Source organism: Callorhinus ursinus, unplaced genomic scaffold (genome assembly GCF_003265705.2).
Source record: "Callorhinus ursinus isolate GAN/ISIS: 27379988/994484 unplaced genomic scaffold, GSC_fseal_2.0 scaffold13, whole genome shotgun sequence".
In the NCBI taxonomy this organism is placed as follows: Eukaryota; Metazoa; Chordata; class Mammalia; order Carnivora; family Otariidae; genus Callorhinus; species Callorhinus ursinus.
This window is the reverse complement of record NW_027397075.1, coordinates 28,106,529-28,116,451: the sequence shown is the minus strand read 5'-3', so window position 1 is coordinate 28,116,451 and position 9,923 is coordinate 28,106,529. Positions and strand designations below refer to the sequence as shown.

The 9,923-nt window shown below is 42.1% G+C and overlaps 1 protein-coding gene across 1 annotated transcript in view; it reads left to right on the top strand.

Moving 5' to 3' along the window:
- The window catches only part of CCDC181 (coiled-coil domain containing 181), a 68,107-nt gene that overhangs the window by 4,076 nt on the left and 54,108 nt on the right, over window positions 1-9,923 (top strand). The gene's annotated exons all lie outside the window — the stretch shown is intronic.

The window sequence follows — 9,923 nt, the reverse complement described above, 5'->3', positions numbered from 1 at the left end:
AATTATTTTAAATTTTTTTGCTTCAGTAGGAGCCTTGGGTTACATATTTAAACCTTTTAATAATTCCTCCTAGAACAAATTTCATATTAAGTCTTCCTTCACCTGACCTTCCTGTTTAACCTTGTCATCCTGTGAATTCTTCCCATTGCTTTGTGATCCTTACCTTTGACTCTTCCCCTTTATTTCTGTCGTTTTCCCTGTTGTTGTCGTTTTTTTTTTTTTAAGATTTTATTTATCTGACAGAGAGAGAGACACAGCGAGACAGGGAACACAAGCAGGGGGAGTGGGGGAGGGAGAAGCAGGCTTCACGCAGAGCGGGGGGCCCGATGCGGGGCTCGATCCCAGGACCCTGGGATCAGGACCTGGGCTGAAGGCAGATGGTTAACGACTGAGCCACCCAGGCGCCCCTCCCTGTTATTTTTAGCACTACACTGCAACTGTTTATTTTTCTTGGTCTTCATCTTGGTACCTCTCATCTCTCTTTTTAAAGCATTCTTCCTTTTAGAAACCAAAAAAGACCCACATTCCCTTCAGTGTTAACTGAATTTTACAAATAAAGGAAACTCAATCAAATCAAGGGCTCAAGGTACCATCTTGATTTGAAACTTCATAGCATCTTTGTTCTAGCCCAAAATATTCTGATATCCAAGGAGGCATCTTCTTGCCATCAGCTGAGAATCACTTGTTCATTATGTCCCAGAAACCAAATCACTCGTTTCTCACAGTATGCAAACGAGTACCTTCCCTTTAATATCCCATTCTAAAACCTGTTTATCACCAAAGACTCATTTTTCATGCCAAAATTTTTTTTAAAGTTTTCTGTCCCTATAGTTATATCCCCTGTATCTTAATGCCTTTCAGATTGTAAGCCTTCTGAGCAGGGAGCATGTCTTATTTTTGTCTTTTGTTGTAAAACACATCCTAGTGCCATATGAATATTAAATTCCATAAAGGATATGTAACAGATTCAGTACCTGCCAGTATAAATAGCTAAATATCATTACTTTTTTAAAAAATTATTTATTTATTTGACAGAGACACAGCGAGAGAGGGAACACAGCAGGGGGAGTGGGAGAGGGAGAAGCAGGCTCCCTGCCTACTGGGGACCCAGTGCGGGCCCAAACCCAGGGTCCCTGTGGTCATGACCTGAGCCGAAGGCAGAACCCCAACTGACTGAGCCATGCAGGCACCCTGTCATTCCTTTTTTTTTTTTTTTAAGATTTTATTTATTTATTTGACAGAGCAGGAGAGCACAAGCAAGGAGAGCAGCAGAGGGAGAGGGAGAAGCAGACTCCCCGCTGAGCAGGGAGCCCGATGCGGGGCTCGGTCCCAGGACCCTGGGATCATGACCTGAGCCAAAGGCAGACGCTTAACCATCTGAGCCACCCAGGAGCCCCGTCATTACTTTTTTAAAGATTTATTTATTTATTTTAGAGAGAGAGAGTGGGGGCTGGGGCAGAGAGAGAGGGAGACAAGCAAGCAGACTTCCTGCTCAGCAGGGAGCATGATTCAGGGCTTGATCCCAGGACTCTGAGATCATGACCTGAGCCAAAACCAAGAGTCCGATCCTCAGCCAACTGTGCCACCCAGGCACCGCTGCCATTATTTTTTTTTAAAAGTACATCCACATGAAATGTAAGATTAAAATGCCTATCGATGACCTCCATGCCATGGGACAGTTTATTCAAGGCATTGTGCTCTAAATGAGATTGGATACCTATTTGTTCTACTTATTATGATTATGATGTCCTTGTAATTAATACCTTACCCTTGAGTAGTAACATGTTATAGTTTGGAAAAGGCATTTGTGAACATCATCTCTTTTGATTCTGGAAAAGGATCTTGTAGTAGTACTGATTACTTTTTCAATAACTAATGCTGATAGGATGGAAGAGAGTTCAAAATGCGACGTTTGCCATTCAAAGCTCTGCTACACGGGGAAGTCACTCTTGCGCTTCAGCTTCCTCATCGCTTAGTGGAGGTAACACCGACCTGACAGGATTGTTGTGAAGAAATGAAAGAACATAGGGGCGCCTGGGTGGCCCAGTTGGTTAAACGTCTGCCTTCAGCTCAGGTCATGACCTCAGGGACCTGGGATCAAGTCCTGCGTAGGATTCTCTGCTCCGTGGGGAGCCTGCTTCTCCCTCTGCCTGCCGCTCTCTCCCCACCCGCCCCGCTTGTGCTTTCTCTCTCTCTGATAAATAAAATCTTAAGAAAAAGTCAGAATTCCTGCTCTCAAGGAATTTAAAAATGGGTGATAGGTAGAAAGGATAACATAGATGCCCAACTGTATTACAAGATAGTGTCAGGTACCATTAACCATTTTCCAGTAGAATTAAAAAGCCTCGTCTCGAAGAGAACAAGGACATTGGGAAAATCCTAAGTGGCTCCCTGAAAGAGATGGCATTTGAGTTGGCTGTGCAGGATCGTAGGATTTTAACAGAAATTTAGAAAGGGAAACTAGTGGAGAAAGAGGCATAAATAATGTTATGAGGACCCAAATGTGTAAGAGGAGAAGGGTAGTGACAAAGTTTGGAAAGACAGTTTGGAGTCATTTTTTTCTAATGTTTATTAATTGGAAGTGGCGGTAACAAGCTTATATTCAAGATAAGTAATCTGGCAGCAGAGTATAGGATGAATTTTATGGGAACTTAACTACGTAAAATTTTAAGTCGAATGGCCATTTCAATTGGCTAGGTGTAGGTGAGGAAGGCCTTTTTGACTTGCGGCCCTAGAAGAAAATTAACATTTTAAAATGTGTGCCCATTTTTCTTTTTTTTTTTTTTTTTAAAGATTTTTATTTATTTGACAGAGAGAGACACATTGAGAGAGGGAACACAAGCAGGGGCAGTGGGAGAGGGAGAAGCAGACTTCCCGCCGAGCAGGGAGCCCGATGTGGGACTCGATCCTAGGACCCTGGGATCATGACCTGAGCCCGAGGCAGACGCTTAACAACTGAGCCACCCACGCGCCCAAAATGTGTGTCCGTTTTTCAAAGGTGGTTTAAAAAGTGTAAATAACCACCCAAGGTCACGCATCTGTAAGGTGAAGTCGCTTTGGGATTCCCAGTCCCACCCTACATGGCAAATTGATGGTCACTTCGCCCATGTACCCCCATCAAGTCTGCAGGAGTGAGACCTCAGTGACAAGAGGAGCAGGAAACGGGGCTCTGGAGAGGAAGAATGCCGGGCAGGGCACCAGCAGCTACCTGATGGATGCAGTGCGGGGCCGTCCTAGACCGGCTGAGTGCAGGAGAGTGAGGAGCCCTGGGGACAAGTTGTGGGTGCAGAGCGAGGCAAAGCTGCCGAAAACCAGAAGCCCGATCTCCTGGCTTCACTTACGGCCAGGAGGCTCTAGATCAGAAGCTGACCCGGGGACCTTAGGTAGGAAAAGCGTGCCGGTTTACGCTCCGGCCCCGCCCCCCAGCCTGGCCCCGCGCCTGCGCAGTGCTGCAGGCCCGTGCCCGCGGCCGGCGGGTGTGCCTGCCCCACCCCTACCCCCCTCCGTTCCCGCCTCTCCAGCGCCTGGGGAGGGGAGTGGGGCTTTGGGAGACCCGGCAGTGTGCTGCAGTTGACCGTTTTTTTGAAACTGCTGTTCCAAAACCACACACAACCCCAGTGTGAGGGAAACCCTCGGTGAAGGTCATGTGCTGTGAAGGGCGTCCACTGCTGTCTAGGACGTTTAAAAAAACGTCTTAAAGCGCCTTTTTTTTTTTTTTTAAAAAAAATAAGTCAAGGAACCAATAGCTTTTTCCAAAGGAAAATCTTACACTCCAGAAGAATTGCAGTTAAGAAAATGCAAACTCCTTCCCCAAATGCTGAAATGTTAACCAAAACTAATGCTTAAATTTTTAAAACCCCTGAGCATATTCCTCTGTTTGATATAGTTCCATTTTCTCCTACTCAGACTCCGTCCCCCCCTTTTTTAAATATCAAACTGCATGACTTGACCATTATTCCCTGCAGGATGCCAAAAATCCTGGAGGACCTACCTGCAGTGTTCCTGGAAGTGTTGACAGGAGTGGAGCTTGAACTCTAGATCAGTACTTACAGACTGAGCTCTTGGACAGAAACAGCTACCTAGAAATTCTTGCCCCTGTCTTGTGCTTGACTGATAAAGAAGCCATGGGCCAGAGACTGTGTCCATGGCAGGAAATTATCCAAGTCTGCTTAAAGATCTGTTCTGATCTCCAACTCTTGTAATTAAATCCCAGTTACAGTTTTTGGTCCTATCTTCCCCACCCTGAATGTTTCTTTTCATGTTGGTCTCCTTTCCTTAGGTATAAGCCATTTCAAAAGATCTGGATATGCCTAATGGCAGAAAAGACTCCAGCCTAAACCAGGGATTCTAAGTGGGAGCTAAAGCAGTCCCAGATGAGTAGAAACCACTGGCTTATGGTAGAAGCAGGTTTTTAAAAAATTATCTCTAGGGGGGCCTGGGTGGTAAGTGTCTGCCTTCCACTCAGGTCAGGGTCCCAGGGTCCTGAGATTGAGCCCCACATCCTGGCTCCCTGCAAAGTGGGGAGTCTGCTTCTACCTCTCCCTCTGCCACTCCCCCTACTTGTGTTCTCTCTCGCTCTGTCAAATAAATAAAATCTTTAAAAAAAATAATAAAAAATTATCTCTAGAGAAAAGCATTCCCTGAGTGCTGGGGAGTGAGGCTGCACTATACACAGTGGGGAATGGAAAATCACAGACAAAAGGATACCTTAATCTTCAATAAGTAGTCTTCTAAGAAGTGACCTGAAATCCCAACTCACAATGCACAATAAAATTTTACTAATTGAGTTTTCTTGTGGTTGGCAAATATTTTGGTTCCATGGTTATTTTAACATTATTTCATTTTTTTTTTAAAGATATTTATTTGAGAGAGAGAGAATGAGAGAGAGAGAGAGCACATGAGATGGGGGGAGGGTCAGAGGAAGAAGCAGACTCCCTGCCAAGCAGGGAGCCTGATGCGGGACTCGATCCAGGGACTCCAGGATCATGACCTGAGCCAAAGGCAGTCACTTAACCAACTGAGCCACCCAGGCGCCCTATTTTATGGTTTTAAAAGCATTATGTGTTTGTGGTAGGAAATTTGAGAAATATAAATATGGTGATTCGCAGGCTCCTCAGGAGCTTCCCAGGTGTAATGTGAAACTGACCTCCTTACTCAGGAAAGCAGGCAGAGACTGAAGAGGCCACACCAGATTGGTAGGTGGCAGGTTTAATAAGCAAAAGGAACTTACATACAAGGCTTCTCTTGGGCTGCTGTAAGATGAGCCGATCCCTGCACCCACCCATGCTATCTTGTACATTTACACAGAGGCCTTGGCTGGGTTCAGTCTCGTTTACTGCCCAGATCATCTCAATACCACATCACTGTTCCAAGGCTGTGTCCTTGGGCAGCTGCTGGGAGCGGGCAAGGCAAGCAGAATGCACATTCCAAGGATGGGGGAGGGGGTGTGGAGCCTCCAGTTGCCAGGGTCCAGCTCACTGATCAACCAGTAGTCATGTCCTCTCAATGACCTCCCTCAACAAAAAAAGCATAAGAATAATTATTACTCTTAATATTCGTCAACTCCAGTGCCATATGCATAATTTTTATCCTCTAGCAGAGCCAAGAAGTCAGTGGAGCATAAGCAGTTAATAGAACACTTGGTGACAGATCACTCTCAGATCAAATATATAAAATCTGCAGTTGGAAATTAATAAATTATTGCAAATTAAATACATTACTTAAAAGAATCACCCAAAGACATAAAGCAACCACGAGTGAGAGTCAGCAGAAACAACAAACAACAGAGTCCTAATGATTTCAGATGTTGGAATTATCAGATAGAGTATAAAATTAATATGCATAAAATTTTAAATATAAAAGATGAAATCACAAAAAGAGCAAGTAACAAGAGTAACAAAAATGAAAAGACTGACTTGGGGTGCCTGGGTGGCTCAGATGGTTACGTGTCTGCCTTCGGCTCAGGTCATGATCCTGGGGTCCTGGGATTGAGTTCCGCATCGGGCTCCCTGCTCAGCGGGAAGCCTGCTTTTCCCTTTGCCTCTTTCTCTCTCATGAATAAATAAATAAAATCTTTAAAAAAATTAAAAAAAAATGAAAAGACTGACTTGAAAAAGAACATAAAGATATATCTTAGAAATTAAAAATAGAAATGTTTAAGTTAAAATTCAATAAGTAATGCCTCATTAATTGCTGGTGGGAGTGTAAATTGGTACAACCCCCTTGAATAGCATGTTTTGGCATTGTCCTTTAAAGTCAAAGATATGCACGCGCTATGACCCAGCAATTCCACTCCTGGGTATATACTGTAGAGCTGCATTTTCCAATGTGGCGACTGCTAGACATGTGACTATTGAGCACTAGACATGTAACTCTACAGGAATGAAAATGAATAAACCAGAGCCACAAGCAAAAATTTCAGTGAATCTTATGAACATAATTTTGAGTAAAGGAACTAAGACACACAAGAATATATCAATACAATCCTATTCAAAAGCAGACAAACTATTATTTAAATCTATATACATATATAGTAAAAATAGAAAAATGATTACTATAAAAGTCAAGTATTTACTTCTAAGGAATGGAAGAGAGGTATGATTTCTTCAAAACTATTACAGTCAAAGAACCTTCACATTATTTGAAGAGGGTAAACGAGTGACGGTATTTTCATTCTTTGGAGAAATGTAGACAAAAAAAAAAAATCCATTCCAGGCGCCTGGGTGGCTCAGTCATTAAGCGTCTGCCTTCGGCTCAGGTCATGGTCCCAGGGTCCTGGGATTAAGCCCCTCATTGGGCTCCCTGCTCCGCGGGAAGCCTGCTTCTCCCTCTCCCATTCCCCCTGCTTGTGTTCCCTCACTCGCTGTGTCTCTCTCTGTCGAACAAATAAAATAAAATCTTAAAAAAAAATTAAAAAAATCCATTCTTCCTGTGTTACCTATATTGTACTCCAATAGTGTTGAAATACAGATTTCATTTTTTTCCTGATGAAAAACATTATAAAGGGGGGAAAAAAGAGGTTATGCTTTTGTCTGACTACTGCAAAAATGGCTATTTTATAATGACAATAATGAAAAGACATTGTGAAACTGGAAAAAGTCAGCTATAGGTTTGAAACTGTTTCAAGAATGCTGCATCTATTGGATCCTGAAGAAGAAAGAGATGCCAAAAGCAACAACTTGGGTAAGGCTATGGAGAATCCACGTGTGTCATACAGATGGAGAAATCTGGTGTCACTTCGGAAAAGCAGCCCACCACTGCCAGGTTAATTTCAAAATTAACTGGAGGTTAACTTCAAAATTCATTTAACTGGGATTCATCAGCTATGCAGGTATTTTAGTCTCTTGCTCCTATTGTGGCAATCATGATTCTAGGAAGGCATTTTCTCAGCGATGCCCACTTGGAGAAAGGGACATTCAATTTATGCTCTTTCAGATTACTGCCAAAAAAGGCGAGGGGTGGGGATTGCCTGTGGAGAACAAAAGGTGAGAACCAGGGGAATGAGGGAGAGTAAAAATAGAGTGAGTTTGGGAACAGTTGTCTGTAAGGTTCGAGGCTCTGTTCCATGCTTGCAGTCATAGAGCTCTTTGCTATAATGTTGATTCAGAGTAAGCAACAAAAACATGGGCTTCCTGTGAACGTGGCAGATTCTATGTCCCCCATGTTCTTCTAGGAGAGGCCTAATGATCACGTATCTGTATGTTATACTAGGAAAGAGTTGTATAAAAATCCAGCAGTTTATAAAAAGTCATTTAGAGATCTCTGGAAATAAATAGAGGTTTCATGTGCATCAAGTCACAGTTAAATTGTAATATTCATACAATACCATATTTTACAGGTTCAAATCAATATTAACAAGATTATGGCTGTCTAGTTATTTCAGAAAAGCCTTAAGAATTCTAATGGAAATAATTGCTAATTCTATTTTATTATGTTTACTAAAGAGGATTGGTTGTGGGATAGAGTAGTCATCTACTGTAAGGGATGTGTGTTTTGCTAAGTCATGTTCCTTAGTATCTCATAGCATTTCAGTTCTTAAACTCCTCCATTCTTTCTCAAGTTTATTTTGCTTCACATGATTACATAGTCTTCAAAAAATAAAAATTATAAACCCATCTAGGCTATAGCCAAGAATAACTGCATTGGTTTATAACTTAGTGACCAGAAATTTGCCACAATTCTTGGCACTTCTGTTTTTATAGTACTTTAGACTTGGACAGGTAATTTTATTTTCTCTCCCTCAAGGTCTTTCAGATTTAAGTGGTAGAGAAAAAGGAAAATAATTCTCAATTCAATGTGATTATAGTTTTTATTATACTTGAAAATATTTTTTGTTGTTCAGAATTAAAATATTAACCCAAATTAAATGTATTCTTAACTCTCCTTTAGTCAAATTCCAGCAGTGTCTGCAGCCAACCAAAGGCAGAGAACACTTGATGGAGGAAGTTGGAATAGAAGGAGACACTGGGTTATTGTCGTTAAAATATTCTATTTTTGGAAATTTTATGAAACAATATTTTCACATAAACACATTATTGGGGCCCCTCCATGGGCCATAGAGGGAGCCTGTGCAGGTGACAAGCCCTGAAATGTGAGCTTCATTTAGCTTCATGATAAATCTTTTTTTGCTTGAACCTCTCTGTCCCATTTCTCCCTTTCCTGTAGAGCAAAAACTCCTTGAAATCATGCCTGTTGTCTCTTCTTACTCTCATTTTGTTTAGGATCCACCATTCCATCAAACTGCTGTTAAAACAGTGGTTCTCGGTCCTCACTGTATTTGACCTGTCAACAGCACATGACACAGTGGACATGACCTTCCTCTGGTTTCTGGGACGCAACTCCCTCTGGATTTTCTCTCTATATCTCACTAGTCACTCCTGGGTCTTGTTTGCTGGTTTTTCCTCTTCTTCCCGACAGCTAAATGTTGGACCACCCTCAGGGTTACTTCTCTGATCTTTTTCCCTCCTCATCTACATTCCCTCCCTGTGTGTCTTCATCCAGTCCCATGGCTTTTTTTTTTTAAGATTTTATTTATTTATTTAATTTATTTATTTGAGAGAGAGAGAACACGAGCAGGGAGAGGGGCAGAGGAAGAGGGAGAAGCAGACTCCGTGCTGAGCAGGGAGCCTGACACACGGGGCTCAACCCCAGGACCCCAGGATCATGACCTGAGCCTAAGGCAGACACTTAACCAACTGAACCACCCAGGTACCCTAAGTCCCATGGCTTTATAAACCATGTATACACTGATCACTCTCAAATTTATGTTCTTCAACATATGATGGGGTTACATCCCAATAAACCAATCATAAGTTGAAAGTATAACTCGAAAATGCATTTAATACACTTAACCCACTGAACATCATCGCTTAACCTAGCCTACTGTAAGCATGCTCAGAACACTTACATTAGCCTGCAGTTGGGCACAGTCATCTAACACAAAGCCTGTTTTATAATAAAGTGTCAACTAGCTCATGTGATTTATTGAATGCCATACTGAAAGTGAGAAACAGAACAGTTGTGTGGGTGTGGAGTGGCTATCGGTTTGTTGGTGGTTTACTGTAGTGATTTTACAGCCGACTGGGCGCCGCATCACTGCCACTGACCGGTATCACAAGAGAGGAGAATCGTACTAGTTACCACTTGCCTGGAAGTTCCCTCTTTATCTCCACCAAAACAGAAATGCACCGATACAAATAGACCACCTTTTAAAACAAAGTCAGTGATTTACAAGAAATCATGAATATAACATGTAATTAGCTGATGCAAATCTAATAGAGGTATAATAATAATACATCTGAAGTGTTCTTGAACAAAATATGTAAAGAAAAGATTATCAGCATCTGAAAAAGTCAGCCTTCTTCATAGATAATCTGACAAATTATCATACAGTATTTAAAAATTTCCATGACTATATTTTTTTA